Genomic DNA, 16154 nt, shown 5'->3' on the forward strand with positions numbered 1-16154 from the left:
ATACATACTCTTTGACCCCACACCCCAGATCTTCTGAATCAGAAACCTGGGGATGGGGCCTAGAAATGTGAGATTTTTGTTTTGTTTTGTTTGTTTTGAAACAGGGTCTTGCTATGTTGCCCAGTCTGGTCTCGGACTCCTGCGTGCAAGTGATCCACCCACCTTGGCCCCCCAACATGCTGGGATTACAGGTGTGAGCCACTGTGCCCGGGATTGGTTTGTTTCTTAATAGAGAGATATTTACAGTGTGGTTTAACAAGACCTCCAGGTGACTTTGATGTAACTTAAAGTTTGAGAACTATTGCTTAAAAGGTAACCTGTCTTTTTTCCTCTGGTTGCTGCTAAGATACTCTTTTTACCATTGGTATTCTCTGGTTCTTTGTGCCTAAGATTTCTTTTTATCTCTTCAATCTGTTTATATTTTCCTCCTGAAATGAAAAATCTACAGCCACTATATTTTGCAGTAATTGCCTGTGTTCCTTCTCTGTCTCTCATAGGTAACTCCAGTTAGAAATGGTTCAGTTCTTTATCTTCTGCTCCCCCCCCCCCCATGGTTCTTAGCTGTATTTATCTTTCTCAACTTTTTCTGCTTGCCTTGCATTTATTGCTACAAGTAGCTTTTAAACTTCAGCCTTCATAAAAATTTCATGTAGGGTTTGTTAAAGTACTAATTCATCAGCCCACCCCAAAGAGTCTTACTTAATTGAATTCCGATATGATCTGGGTATCAGAATTACTTAAAGTGCTCCAGGGGACATTTATGCAGCAGACTGTATTTAAGAAACAAATTCTTTTCTTTTCTTTTTTTTTTGGCTGTGTGTAATCTAAAAGCTAGTTACTTAGGGCTTTTGTTGTGGGTTTCCATTTTGCTTTTATTTTAGCAATTGTAATTGTCCTTTAGAAATCGTAAATTTTAAATTTATATATTTATTTATATATTTTATATATATAATTTAATTTATATATTTTATATATATATATAATTTAATTTATATATTTTATATATATAATTTAATTTATATATTTTATATATAATTTAATTTATATATTTTATATATATAATTTAATTTATATATTTTATATATAAATTAATTTATATATTTTATATATAATTTAATTTATATATTTTATATATAATTTAATTTATATATTTTATATATATAGTTTAATTTATATATTTTATATATATAGTTTAATTTATATATTTTATATATATAATTTAATTTATATATTTTATAAATATAATTTAATTTATATATTTATATATAATTTAATTTATATATTTTATATATATAATTTAATTTATATTTTATATATATAATTTAATTTATATATTTTATATATATAATTTAATTTATATTTTATATATAATTTAATTTATATATTTTATATATATAATTTAATTTATATTTTATATATATAATTTAATTTATATATTTTATATATAATTTAATTTATATATTTTATATATATAATTTAATTTATATATTTTATATATATAATTTAATTTATATATTTCATATATAATTTAATTTATATATTTTATATATAATTTAATATATTTCATATATAAATTAATTTATATATTTTATATATAATTTAATTTGTATATTTTATATATAATTTAATTTATATATTTATATATAATTTAATTTATATATTTTATATATATAATTTAATTTATATATTTTATATATATAATTTAATTTATATATTTTATATATATAATTTAATTTATATATTTTATATATATAATTTAATATATATATTTGGGGGTGTCTGAGACAGGGTCTCATTCTGTCACCCAGGCTGGAAGTGCAGTGGCATGATCTCGGCTCACTGCAACCTCCACCTCTCAGGTTCAAGTGATCCTCCCACCTCAGCCTCCCAAATAGGTGGGACTACAGGCATGCACCACCACGCTTGGCTAATTGTTTTGTATTTTTAGTAGAGACAAGGTTTTACCATGTTGTCCAGGCTGGTCTTGAACTCCTGACCTCAAATGATCTTCCCGCCTCAGCCCCGGAAGTGCTGGGATTACAGGCATGAGCCACCGTGCCCGGCCTATATTTACGTGAATAAAAGTGGTAGAAATAGTCCTAGTAAGGACAGAAATACCAGTCAGTAAAAGTAACAAAAGAATTATTCTCTCTGTAATATTTACATCTGCAAATTCTGAATATCCTGGGACACTGTGATTAAGTTGAATATGGGGATAAAATCAAATATTGGGAGAATTATGGTCACAAGAGAGCTCATAATGGAACAGTTTGGAGCAAAATTTGTTTTGCACCACAAACTTGATGGAGGAGGAAGATCTAAAACTGAGGAACAGGGCTGGGTCGAGGGTGAGGTTTGTGAGTGCAGTGTCAGATGCCACACACTCTGAGCCAGCCCTGTGCTTGTCCGACTGGCACTGGAAGTGCCTCCTTAAATACTGCACACTTATTTAGCAGCCTGGGTTGCCTCATCCCAGTCCTGGCCCTGGTGAGAAGAAAAACAGATCCCAATAAGAATAGAGTAAGATTTGTAGGAATAGAAAAATAGAACTGCTTTTGCCATGCTGTAAAGAAAATTAAAAGAGAAATTAAGCAGCCTTAACAGCTCTGAAAAAATTAACCTATCTGTTCTAACTTATCCATGGTGACAGCATTCTGATCATCCTGGTTTTGTTTCATGTATCACATAGAAACGGGGCAGAACGTCTCTGAGTTCATAGATCCTATAGCTGTTCTGGACTCCCTGTTCCACATCCTGCCAGAGTCACTTAGATGCCGAAATCTTTTGCATTTGTATTCAGGGCCACCAGCTCTTTCAGAACCTCTGATATAGTTTGGATGTGTATCCCCACGCAAATCTCATATGGAAACGTAATTCCCAATGTTGGAGGTGGGGCCTGGTAGGAGGTGATTGGATTGTGGGGGCGGATTTCTCATGAATGGTTAGGAGAATACACACCAGGGTGAAGGGTTATGAGTGCAGCGACCGCGGAAAAGCCTTCAACGACCCTTCAACCCTTAGGAGCCATGCAAGAACTCACCTCAAAGAGAAGCCCTTTGACTGCAGTCAGTGTGGAAATGCATTCTGGACCCTCTCAGCCCTGAAAATCCACGAGACTTCACACTGGTGAGAGCCCTTACAAGTGTGATCAGTGCAGGAAGGCATACGGCCGGAGCTGCCACCTCATTGCACACAAAAGAACGCACACTGGAGAGAGGCCCTGTAAGTGTCACGACTGTGGGAAAGTTTTCCGGCACCCCTCCACCTCAACAAGCAGGTGAGGAATCACACGGCGGAGAAGCCCTACGCATGCACGCAGTGCGGCAAAACCTTCCGCTGGACGTCGAACTTTAATTTGCGCAAGAAGAACCGCATGGCGGAGAAGAGCTATCGTGTCCCCGGAGGAAACACGTGAGACTTCACATAGTCAAGAAACCCGTGGAATGTCGGCAGTGTAGGAAAACCTTCCGAAACCAGTCCATCCTTAAGACTCACATGAACTCTCACGCAGGACAGAAACTGTACGGGTGCGGTCTCTGCGGGAAAGCCTCCAGCGGGAGCTCAAGCCTCACTGCACACAGGAAGATACACACACAAGAGTTAACGACTGCGCCATCTGCAGGAAAGTCTTCAGTGATTATTTATCCCGGCGGAGGCACACGAGCATTCACCTTGTAAAGAAACGCGTTGAGAGTAGGCAGTGTGACAAAGCCTTCAGGAACCAGTCAACGCTGGAGAAGCACATGCAAAGCCACATGAGGGAGAAACCGTAGGAATGCGATCACTGTGGGAAAGCCTTCAGCATCAGCTCCAACCTGAACGTGCACAGAAGGATCCACACTGGTGAGTAGCCCTATGAATGCCTTGTCTACGGGAAAGCCTTCAGCGAACATTATTCCTTCAGGAGCCACGTGAAAACTAACCGGGCAGAGAAGCTCTTTGAGTCGTCCGTGTGGAAAAGGCTCCAGTGAGCACGCCTGCTTTAAAGAAACAGGATTACTCAGACCAGAAACAGATCTCATGGGTGTAGGAGAAAGCCTCTGTGAGCCCGCACCTTACTGGATGCAAAAGAATCCAAGTAACTTGGGAAAAGTCCAATTCCTGTAAAAACTGTGGGAAGACGAGGTGTTCTCATCCCATAGGAGATTTGTGAGAACTCACGCTGGGTGAGAGAAGGTGAAAATGTACATCTGTAGCATGCAGAAGCCTTCAGGGTACATTCAGCTCTTAACAAACACAGAAGGACTTAAGGCGAGAAACCCCAGCTTGGCATTTAATGTCAAAATGACTTCAGCACTACTTCTAGCCCCTGGGCCCATGAGTAATAATAAGCACACTAGGGAGAATCTCTGTAAATGCAGTGGCTGGGGAAACCCTTCCTGGTCTCACTCGATTCCTCATGACAGAAATCACACTAAAGAGAGAAATCAGTGAAATAGGGAATGTGGGAAGGTCATGAAGAGGTCCGCAAACCATGGCTGGCTGGCTGTGGCATGGTTTGCAAGCTAACAATAGTTGGTTCATCTTTAAAGAGGAAGAAAGTATGATAGAGAACATATATGGCCAACGAAGTCTGAAATACTTCCTGTCATCTGTCCCTTTCCAGAGAAACTTGGCTGACCCTTTGTCTACAGCAGGGGTCCTCAGCCAGGCCGTGATTTTTCTGTCCAGGTGTCATTTGGCAATGTCTGGAGACATTTTTGGTGTTAGAACTGGGAGAAGATGCTCCTGACTTGTAGTAGGAAGACATCAGGGATGCTGCTGAGTACCCTCCAGTGCACAGGAGCCCCCCACAACAAAGAGTTATGTGCCCCCAAACGTCACTGTTGCTGAGGTTGAAAATAATCATGCAGTCATTCCTCAATTATTTCCTGCAACAATTCCTCAGTTTTCTGAATCTTCTGAGCAGTTACACTAGGAGAAATTTCTTTTACAAAACCTTTAAAATACAATCAGTGCTGATAATTCCTATGTGGAAATGATTCCAGCCATGGTCCCCTCACTTGTGCATGTGAATATTCTCCCTGGGGGAGAACCCCAACAGGATATTCGTGTGAATACGGGATTGCACTTATTCTCTCATCATGAAAACAGACCCCCGCTCATAAATTTTTCATCTTTATTTTTAAGGTTACACTCCTCTAAATAACCCTAAAGCCTCATCACAAAAGGTTTATATATAGTATTTTTACTATAGCTTCATCCTTGATAACGTCCTAATTGCCTTTTGGACAACCTACTTGACCAATCACGTATTTAGATCCATGTGACATGTGGGTATTTCTCAGTACTGGTTTGTTACTGGCACCTAATTTACACGCATTGTGACCAGAGCATGATGTCTCCATCAAGTGGTGGTATGTTTGCAGCCTGCTATCCAGCCAAGAGTGGCAGATACTTCTAGTGGCTTCCCCGGTGTCCACTCTCATCTTCTTCCCATATCAAGAAAATCCAGGTTCTGTCAGATTAGTAAAGTGTGCTATTTTTTAAAAATCTCTTACAGGTTTTCTTGCAACTAGGACCATCCATGTCCCACAACCCTGGCCAGTGACAAATCAGCAGATTCGCTGCATGGGCTTCTGAGAAAGTTCTTGAACAGGGGTCATTCTTAAACCTGAATTCTTCCCTGTATGTTTTGCTCTTTGCTTTACCCCCTACTTCTCACCTTGCAAGGAGATTCGGTACCTAGTATTGGAAGATCCACCTTATGACCATGCGGATGAAAGCCACAGTCTAAGGAAGTGACTGCAGAAAGCCCACAGCTACCCTGGCCTACCCTGTGGTTTCTTTGAGTGTCTGCACCAGCCCTGGACTTGTTACTTCCAGACGTCCTATCACATGAGAAAAAATAAAACTGATTATGGGTTTAAGCTGCTATGGCTATTTCATAGTTTTTCTTTTAAATTTGTGTATTTTGAGATGGGGATCTCACTATGTTGCCTAGGCCAGACTCAAACTCCTGGGCTCAAACAGTCTTCCTGCCTCAGCCTCCTAAATAGCTGAGAATACAGGCATGTGCCACCACACCCGGCTTTTCTATTTAATTTATTTATTGGTGGGAGGGGGGCTCTACACCCAGCTGGATGCTGCCTGGAGCCCATACACCTGGTCATTGATGAGTTTTATAACTAGTACCTAAATGTGTGGGCACAACACGTATACTTTTAATTGTAGGATATAGGTTTTTTCATTTGTTTAAACCAATCTTTGACATTGTATTTCAGGTCTTTGATATATCTTTATATTTTCTTGACTTATTGATCATGGTATATTGGTTTTCACAAAAGCGCAGGGAGACAGGTACGGTCAGCATCTCTGTTTTGCATATGGGGAATCTGAGGCATGAAAGCTGAGATTTACTTGTCTGAGGTTAGCCTGTTAGCTGGTAGCAGTGTTTGCCTTTGAACCCTGGTGTCTGGCTCCGGAGCTTATACCTCCTTTATGCCCAGCACAGACACTGCTCTGTGGTGTCCAGGGTCTATGCAGAGATTCCATATTTTTGCCCTGGTGGTGCTTGGGGCTGGGGCACCTGATAAACAAACCAGTAAACATATTGTGTATCATGTGGTGGTAAATGCAATGGAAACAACTATGGAGGGAGCATGTAGGTTGAAGGAAGCTATAGGGTGGGTAGGGAAAGCCTTGCATTTAAACAGAGATGTCAGGGAACTGCAAGCATGTGCCCTTAATCTCAGGAAGAGCACCCTTGGCAGATCAAAGGCCATGAAGAAGAATTGTGCTTGGGGAAGCCGTGCAACAGCAGAGGTGTTGGTGTGGTGGAGTGAGGCAAGCTTGGGCATCGTAAGAGGATGATGATGTCAAAGCTGTATCACAGACTGTTCAGAAGGGCATCTAGCTGGTTAACTAGATCTTGAACAGAAGAATGACAACTATCCAATTTCAGTTTTCAAAAGGATCACAGTGGCTTCTGGGTTGATAAGCTAAAGAGGGATGAGATATGAACAGAAACCAGTTAGAAGGTCATTGGAGAATTCAAGTGAAATGTAATGGCAGCCAGATTAAGTAGTAGGAGGAGTGGTTTGAGAGTCACATTGATGAATATAGTCGGAGTTTCATTTTAACTTCCAGACAGTGATAATTTTATCGTTATCCCACTATTATGCTTTGTACTGCTAATGAACAGTCGGTTTTTCCCATTTTTCCCAATTACGAACAGTGGTGCTGTAAGGTGTACATGCCTTCCGGAGCACTAGTACGTTTTTCCAGGAGTGCGAGGTTGCTGGGTTGTAAGGTCTCTGCATGTTCATCTTATCAGTATAATGCCAAAGTCATTTCTACAGTGGTCGTGTAATAATACCGTGTGTGTCTGTGTTTTTGAAAACAGGTTTTATTGAAATGTAACATACATATAGAAATGTGCTTAATTCGTAAGTGAACAAACCAGTTATCACACGAACACTTCCACCTAACCACCGGGTCAAGAAAGAATATTACCAGTATTCCAGATAACTCCTCTTTTTTCCTCCAAATTACACACTCTTCTCTACTCTGTAGGTAACCAGTATTCCAACTCTGACAGTATGGTTTGACTTTTTGTTTTGAGCCCTGTGCAAATGCAGCCAGACAGTATGCATTCTTTCTTTTGTTCTTTTGTCCATCTTAATTTTTCCAATATTTTTGTGAAATGATTAGTATTGTTTCCTGTATCTCTAACTAGTACATTTTATTCTATTCCTTTGTTTGAATATTCCACAATTCATTTAAGCATCTTATATTCATGACCATTGAACTTTGCAGTTTGGGGTTATTGTGATTAATACTGCTATGAGCACATTTTAATATTTCTGGTTGTGCATGGTGTGTGTACTTATCTTGGTGCATACCTTGGACAGAAATTGCTGGGTCATATGATACGCATTTGTTCATTTTCAGTGGATACTGCCAGTTTTCTACAGTTTATATTCTGACAAACTATTTTGTGCAGTTAGACAAGAAGATACTCACGTTGCCTTCCTTGTCTTATTGATTTATGTACGTGTGAGCCCACTGGGTGGATATATGTTTTGTAGATATTTTCTCCTACTCTGTGGCATGTCTCTTCACGTTCACTGATTCTTTGGCCATGTTCAGATGATTAGCCTATCAAAGGCATTCTTCCATTTCTCTTATGGTGGCTTTGATTTCTAATATTTCCTTCTGATTCTTTGAGTTTCCATTTTTCTGCTGATAATGCAGGGCAGATAAGCCCCCAAACTGGGGATTAGCCCAGGTGGTTCTCGGCTTTGCTCAGGAAAGAATTCAAGAGCCAGCAGTAGTAAAAGAAATTGGGTTTATTGAAACAGCAGGGCACAGCGGAATAGCTGCCCCTTGTGAGCAGGGGTTACTCATAGGCAGTGTGCCCAGAGTAGCAGCATTTGGGCTATTGGATAACAGTATTTATACCCACTTTTAATTACATGCAAATTAAGGGATGGGCTATTCAGATAGCTCTAGAAAAGGAGTGGTAACTTCTGGGTTTGCCATGGCAGTCGTAAATTGTCATGGCGCTGGTGTAAGTGTCTTACGCTGATAAGCAGTGAGCGCACCTGGAGTATCCTTCAGCACCATTTGCTGGTTCTGCCACTTTCTTTATTTCATTCTGTCTAGACTAGGAAATAAGCCCTGCCTGTCTCCTACCACACTTAGATTACCCATCTGTTCTTGCGAGTTGTCCACTTTTTCCGTTAGAACCCTTAGTATATTAACCATAGTTATTTTAAACTCCCAATCTGATGATTGCACAATCTCTGCCATATCTGAGGCTAGTTCTAATGCTTTCTCTGTTGGCTTAGACTTATGTGTTTCCTTGCCTTTTAATGTGCCTCGTAGCTTGTTATTGAAAGCCGGGCATGGTGCATTCGGTGGTAGGAACAGCAGTAAAAAAGGCCTTCACTGTGGTTGTTCTGGCTAGAAGTTAGCCTCTGTTTACTGCTTGCTGTAGTGATGGTGTCAGAGGCTAAAATTTCCTCTAGTGTCTTTACTCTTATTCCTTCTGTTGTCTTTCAGTTTTCCTAGAGACTTGAAATAGGAGCTAAGGCTTGCAATGCTTCTAACTGTAGTCCTATTACTATACGGGAGCCCTGCTGATGTGGTGGTTACAGTGCAGAGAGTGAAGTGTCTATAATACCAGGAGTAAGTCTCAGTCTTTAGTGAGCCTGAATTGGATATTTCTCTTCCCCTAGGTCAGTTAGGTTTTGTTAAAACCCCAGTAGTTTAGTCTCTGGCAACATCGTTTCCCTTGAGGGCAGACCTTATCAAGAACAGAATGTTCTGGGTATAAATCAGAAATACTCTTTCCTCCCCCAGGTCAATCTTCACAGTAAGAACCTAGTTGGGTTCCTGGAGGGAAAACTCAAGAAAGGTAGGAGAGTGGTTATGAGTCTTTCAATTTGGTGTTTGTCTTGGAAGACTGTAAAATTTTATTTTTCCTTCACCACCCAATTGCCAAAGGATCCCTCTCCCTTCGTTTCTGTCTTCCAGAAGCCTTGTGTTTAGAAGACTCTTTGATACGGTTTGGCTGTGTCCCCACCCAAGTCTCATCTTGAATTGAGCTCTCACAACTCCCATGTGTTGTGGGAGAGACCCAGTGGGAGGTAATTGAATCATGGGGGCGGGTCTTTCCTGTGCTGTTCTTGTGATAAGTAAGTCAGTCTAACGAAATCTGATGGTTTGAAAAGGGGAGTTCCCTTGCACAAACTCTCCTGCCTGCCACCATGTAAGACGTAACTTTGCTCCTCATTCACCTGCTGCCATGTAAAACATAACTTTACTCCTCATTCACCTTCCACCGTGATTGTGAGGCCTCCCAAGCCATACGGAACTGTAAGTCCATTAAGCCTCTTTATAAAGTCTTGGGCATGTCTTTATTAGCAGTGTGAGACACACAGTTGCTCCGGCCTATAAATGACACATAGTTTTAAGTCCGTTTCCTCAGTTCTCCTATGATTGGCGAGGGTTTTTTTGTTTTGTTTTTTTGCATTTTCAAATTAAGGGTAGATCAGTTAGAGGGTCTTGCTCCAGCTCTGTCTCAGGCCCCCCACCAGCTCTCCCTCTTTCTTGCAGTTTACCTCACAGAGCCTTGGGATGGGCATGTGTGGAACCGTGGTGCTGAGATTTCATGCTTTATCTCATTTTACTCATAGTTATTTTGCAATTTTGGCATTCTCTCTGTCTTAAAGGCAGTGTTGAAGGTATAGTTTTTTGTAGAAGATTCATTGTGGAGTTACTTCATAGCATTTAAGAGGAGATTTGGGGAGGTTGCTTACCACTCAGTGGCCATTGTTTTTAGTTACCTGGAAGTCTCCTCACCTTAGTTTTTGAAAATACTTTGGCTGGATATGCTTTTTTATTTATTTTATTTTATTTTATTTTATTTTATTTTATTTTATTTTATTTTATTTTATTTTTTGAGACAGAGTCTCTGTCACACAGGCTGGAGTGCCGTGGCATGATCTTGGTTCACTGCAACCTCCACCTCCCAGGTTCAAATGATTCTTGTGCCTCAGCCACCTGAGTAGCTAGGATTACAGGCATGCACCACCACACCCAGCTAATGTTTGTATTTTTAGTAGAGACGAGATTTCACCAGGTTAGCCAGGCTGGTCTCAAACTCCTGACCCCAGATGATCTGCCTGCCTCGGACTCCCAAAGTGCTGGGGTTACAGCGATGAGCCACCGCAACCAGCCTGGATATGCTTTAAAGAGGTCATATCTTTGTCTTCTGGCCCCCATTGTTTCTGACTAAAAGTTAGCATTATTCTTAACAATACCCCCTGTATGTAATGTGTTGTTTGTCAAACTGTTGAAAACTCAAGATAATTATCTAAAGGGCAGCCAGTGACAAACAACACATAAATGTATATGCTTTTATCTTGTTAACCTAATCATATGTCAGTTTAATTCTTGGGCCCAGCTAGGATCCTAAGATGATGTAGGTGAAATTTTGTTGCCCCTACAATATGGACATTAGTTTGCAAGTGTCTGTTTGAGTTCCTGCTTTCAATTCTCATGAATTTTCATAAATTGTTTTCTTCCTCATTTTCTCTTTTTGGGACTCCAGTTGTGCCACAGGACTCTTGAGATTCCTGTTTCATTCTTCTGATGTGTTTGTTTTCCAGTTTGTATGACTTCTACTGACATATCTTAAAGTTCACTAGCTCTTCTGTCCTTTTCATCTGTCGAATCCATTTAGTGACTCCTTAAAATTTAGATGTCTGAGGTCCTTAGGAAAACAGGTGCTTCCCCCCAGTGTAGCTTGGATTTGCTCTGAATGTGGCAGTCCCCTAAGCCAATAACACACTGCCTCCTGGCCTGCCCTGGCCACCCAGGGAGGAGTGAAGGGAGAGATAGGTATAGTGGTAATAAGCTTTGCTGTGCACAGCCTTGTGTAACGACTACAAAAGGCAATATGTTTTTCTGCTCCCATCCCCAAGCCTGATTTCTTCAAGATGCAGTAACTGACACCCTCACACATGCCCTCCCCTCTACCTCCCGTTATTCTGCCAAGAACCCTGTCTAAGGAACAAGGAAATCTCACAAAAGAAGATGTCTCAGGTACCCATTGGCAGCCATGACGTCATGACAAGTGGGTCTGGTGTCATTAAAAAGGTTGTCTTCAGCTGGGCAGGTGGCTCACGCTTATAATCCCAGCACTTTGAGAGGCCAAGGCAGGCGGATCACAAGGTCAGCAGATCAAGACCATCCTGGCTAACATGGTGAAATCCCGTCTCTACTAAAAATACAAAAAATTCGCCGGGCGTGGTGGCAGGCGCCTGTAGTCCCAGCTACTTGGGAGGCTGAGGCAGGAGAATGGCATGAACCCAGGAGGCGGAGCTTGCAGTGAGCGGAGATAGCGCCACTGCACTCCAGTCTGGGCAACAGAGCAAGACTCCGTCTCAAAAAAAAAGGTTGCCTTCAAACCACCTTCTGCTGCAAGCAGAACCCAATTGCATAGGAATCCAAGCTCCATGACAGAGAGACTGAGATTGAGCCTGGATGGCCGTTGGGGACCTCATGGCTTTGAAGACCCTGGACCCCTGTGTTGCTGGAGATGGTGTCCATGTCCTCACATGGTCTGTTCAGCCCTCTTTCTGACATGTGGAGAGACAGCTGCTGCGGTTCAGCACAAACAAGATGTAGTGTGTCTCCAGGGTGGGAGCCTGCAAGTGGTGGACTCTGACTTTGACTTTAAGGACAGATTTATTCCTTAATGTTCTTCCTTATATGATTGGTTCTTCTGAGGGCCTCAGACTCCCTCTCCAATAGCCTTCTGCCCTCTCCCATTTTCACATTTTCATTTTCGAGCTTCCTTAGCTAAGTGGTTTTACGTTTGTTTGTTTGTTTGTTTGTTTGTTTGTTTTTTGGAGACAGGGTCTGGCTCTGTTGCCTAGGCTGGAGTGCAATGGCATGATCTCAGCTCACTGCAACTTCCACTTCCTGGGTTCAAGAGATTCTCCTGCCTCAGCCTCCAAAGTAGTTGGGATTACAAGTGTGCACCACCATACCAAGCTAATTTTTGTATTTTTAGTAGAGACAGTGTTTCACCATGTTGGCCAGGCTGGTCTCTAACTCCTGACCTCAAGTGATCCTACCACTTTGGCCTCAAGTGCTGGGATTACAGGTGTGAACCACCGCACCTGGCCTTACGTTCTTATTCTGTGCATATTGGCCATTGTGGGCATCATTCCTCACCTGAGTGAACACATCCATGAGTGAACATCCTGAGTGAACACATTCTTAATATTTGTGTCCTGGGACCTAGGTTTGGAGTTTGGAGTAGAGAGGCCAAGGGTTTGTAGTTAGGCAGTTTACTTCCAAAATATTTATGTATTGTGCTTTCTTCTTTATAAAAACCCTTGGGGGACTGTTAAGTGTGTGTCTAAGCATGGATTTGGGTTTTCTAGACCAGAGATCCCTAGTCCCTTTGAAACTGTGAGTGTGAGGGTATTGTGTTTCTTGAGAAGGTCTAAGAGTTGTTCTCAGTGTGGTTGCAGAGTATGTTGTACTTAGAGACCTCGTCAGAATGGATAACCCATTTGCTTCCATCACTTACGAAACAACGACTTTTAACAGCTACATTAAAATGCCACCGGTGTCATACTACATTCCCATAAATACTGGGAATTAACTGATGACTTTCTCGTCCAGGTATTCATAGGCTTTGGCAATGCAGCAGTACACAAAACAGATCACATTCATAGGATTCTTGACGTTAAACTTTGGAGCCAGAGTACAAGCAAATATATAAACACTAGGAAGAAAAGTAAATACTGGCAAGAATAAATGCTGTGAGGAAGAGTAAAGTTGAATAGGAGTATAGACAGATGGGATTGACCCATTAAATTTGTACAGTGTACAGCATATACTCATTTTTGGTCACTTTAGCTTTTTAGGAGACAAAATCATCACAGAAATTTTCAAGAGGCAGCTTTCCTGTATATTTCAGTTTCTCCTAAAACAGACGAGGGCTGGGAATCCTTACTGAGGAATCACCCAAGCATTTCTTTCTGTCATGACAAGAGCAATTTCTGTTTGCTCCATGAGACCCTGTTTCTCTCACTATATCTGGTTTTCAGGTTGCAAGATTTGAAAAATGCTTGTCAAAACTTGATGGTTATTTTTGTTTTTAAAGGCAGTTGGATCTGCATTTTCTTCCAGTCCACTCACTTCTATCTGGTTTGGCCTCCAAGATCTTAATCTTTTGCCCAAGAAAATCCTTCCATTTAAGCAACATGAGTTCCTTGATTTGTCTTTAACTAGCCCACTGCTACTTTTCTGAGTTCAGAATAAAAGCTGATTATTATTATTATTAATTATTATTATTTTGAGACAGAGTCCTGCTCTGTCACCCAGGCTGGAGTGCAGTAGCATTATCCCAGCTCACTGCAACCTCTGCCTCCTGGGCTCAAGCAATTCTCCTGCCTCAGCCTCCGGAGTAGCTGAGATTACAGGCACGCGCCATCACGCCCAGCTAATTTTTTTGTATGTTTAGTAGAGACAGGGTTTTGCCATGTTGGCCAGGCTGGTCTCGAACTCCTGGCCTTAAGTGATCCGCCCACCTTGGCCTCCCAAAGTGCTGGGATTACCGGCGTGAGCCACCATGCCAAGCCTAAAAACTGATTGTTAACCTGATCTAGCTACTCCTCAAGAATCTAAATCAATCAATTTGCTTCCTAGAGACACAAGTTCCAGCCTTGGACCTTGACAGTTATTTTGACCTAACATTGGTGATAATTTTTCTCCACCTCATCCAAGAAGATGGTGGATTGGAGCTCTTTTCACATAGCTTCACCAGTCTTCCCAGCAACACTGGGGGATAGTCATTTATTTTCTGCATAGAAAGAGATAGATGCAAACAGTCAACTTACCAGCTGGAAACTGGGACCACTATCAATTTCTTACTGTGACATTCAGCCCTCGTTTCACCTCTTGACCCCTTTCATGCCTGCATCAACCAGTAGTTCTGTTGGGCTCAGAGCTCATGACAGAGGGGCTCACAGTCTTCCATTTGGCTTCCTGAAATCCCTTCCTTTCCCCCTTGCAGTGCTTCCATGCAGGACTTTGGGTGTGTAGTAAGGGCAATTTACATCCCTGAGTGAAAATGCTGAATGTTCAGCGAGACTTGGTCACTAGGCTCATTAGTGAAGAAATAGCAATTATTCACTGGGTGTTGTGGTTTTGAAAAAAAAGAATGTGTACCCTAGAGGCCAGGCCCAAAGGGAAGAGCGTACTTTCTCTCAGCATTGAGTAAAATGCATTGAGTAAAATTTCTCTCAGCATTGAGTAAAATCGGCCATTTTTTAAATGAGCCTTGGGAATCCAGCATAACTATTCCCTCTATGCCCAATTTCTCCATCACAATAATGAATTCCATGTACAACCTAAGTGACCCATGACTGTTGGATCTCACTGCACTTCCCTGCCAATTCTCAGAATAGACAGAGTATCACACAGTTTCTGGAGGGAACTTCTAATTACAGGAACACAGTCTTCTTGTCTGAGTCTTGTTTTCAGTTCTTGGAGCCTCTCCAGCAGGGACCATCTCTGTCTTGTGTAACATTTGGGTAACATCCAATCCACTCAGGAATTCTTCCCTGCTAGGGAACCTACTATATACACCCAATGAATATCAGCTAACTGCCCTCCACTTTTAATTAGGTTTTGGGAAGAAAGATCAATAAGACATAGTCCTGCCTTTAAGGGAGTAAAGGTCTAGGAGAAGAGGGATATCAACAGTAAATAGGATACCTATTATGGCAGGTGAATCCATTTGGGAGGCCCCAAATGGGGAGGATGTTGAACTTGGACCATAAAGAAAATCTAAGTAGAAGAAATGATACAAGCTAAGTGTAGAAGGCTTAGTAAGAGTTCAGGAGTAGAATCAAATAAGCATGCTAATCCTGAGTGCAAAGGCGCAGGAAAAAATGACAGTATGTTACATTCTGTAGATAAAAGACAATCTTTGGAGTAGGAGGCAGGCTTGAAGGGTAATATGGGACAGATTGTAGAACACACACATATCCTTTTTCTTTTCTTTCTTTTTTTTTTTAAGACAGTCTCATTCTGTCGCCCAGATTGGAGTGCAGTGGCATGATCATAGCTCTCTGCAACCTCAACCTCCTGGGCTTAAGCAATCCTCCAACCTCAGCCTCTCAAGTACTTGGACTATATGCACACGCCACCATGCCTGACTAATTCTGTTTTTTATTTTTGTAGAGACAGGGTCTTATTATGTGGCCCAGGCTAGTCTCAAACTCCTGGGCTCAAGCAATCCTCCCACCTCAGCCTCCCAAAGTGCTGGGATTAGTCATGAGCCACTGTGCCTAGCCCACACACATACATCAATATGTTATATCAGTTTCAATTTAAGTGTTAGTTGGAAATTGATGAAAATCAATTGACATTTGATGAAATTTGCAGTTGAGCAAAGTAACTGGTTCCCAATTGGGGAACAGAATGAAGGGTCCTGTTTCTATGAGGTTTTGTTTCATAGCCACCCTAAACATAGTAGTTTAAAACAACCACCAGACTGGGCTCAGTGGCTCATGCCTATAATCCCACCATTTTTGGAGGCCAGGCGTGAGGATCACTTGAGTCCAGGAGTTCAAGACCAGCCTGGGCAACATGGCAAAACCCTGCCTCTCAAACAACAACAA

The 16154-nt window shown here is 41.3% G+C and overlaps 1 long non-coding RNA gene across 1 annotated transcript; it reads left to right on the forward strand.

The window, feature by feature from the left end:
• The first annotated feature begins 2759 nt into the window (after positions 1-2759).
• Positions 2760-5875, forward strand: LOC104007701 (uncharacterized). The gene is made up of 2 exons (XR_001720309.4): positions 2760-3843; positions 5504-5875. It is a non-coding gene; the product is annotated as an uncharacterized LOC104007701 (long non-coding RNA).
• The last annotated feature ends 10279 nt before the right edge of the window (positions 5876-16154 follow it).

Source organism: Pan troglodytes, chromosome 7 (genome assembly GCF_028858775.2).
Source record: "Pan troglodytes isolate AG18354 chromosome 7, NHGRI_mPanTro3-v2.0_pri, whole genome shotgun sequence".
NCBI lineage: Eukaryota > Metazoa > Chordata > Mammalia > Primates > Hominidae > Pan > Pan troglodytes.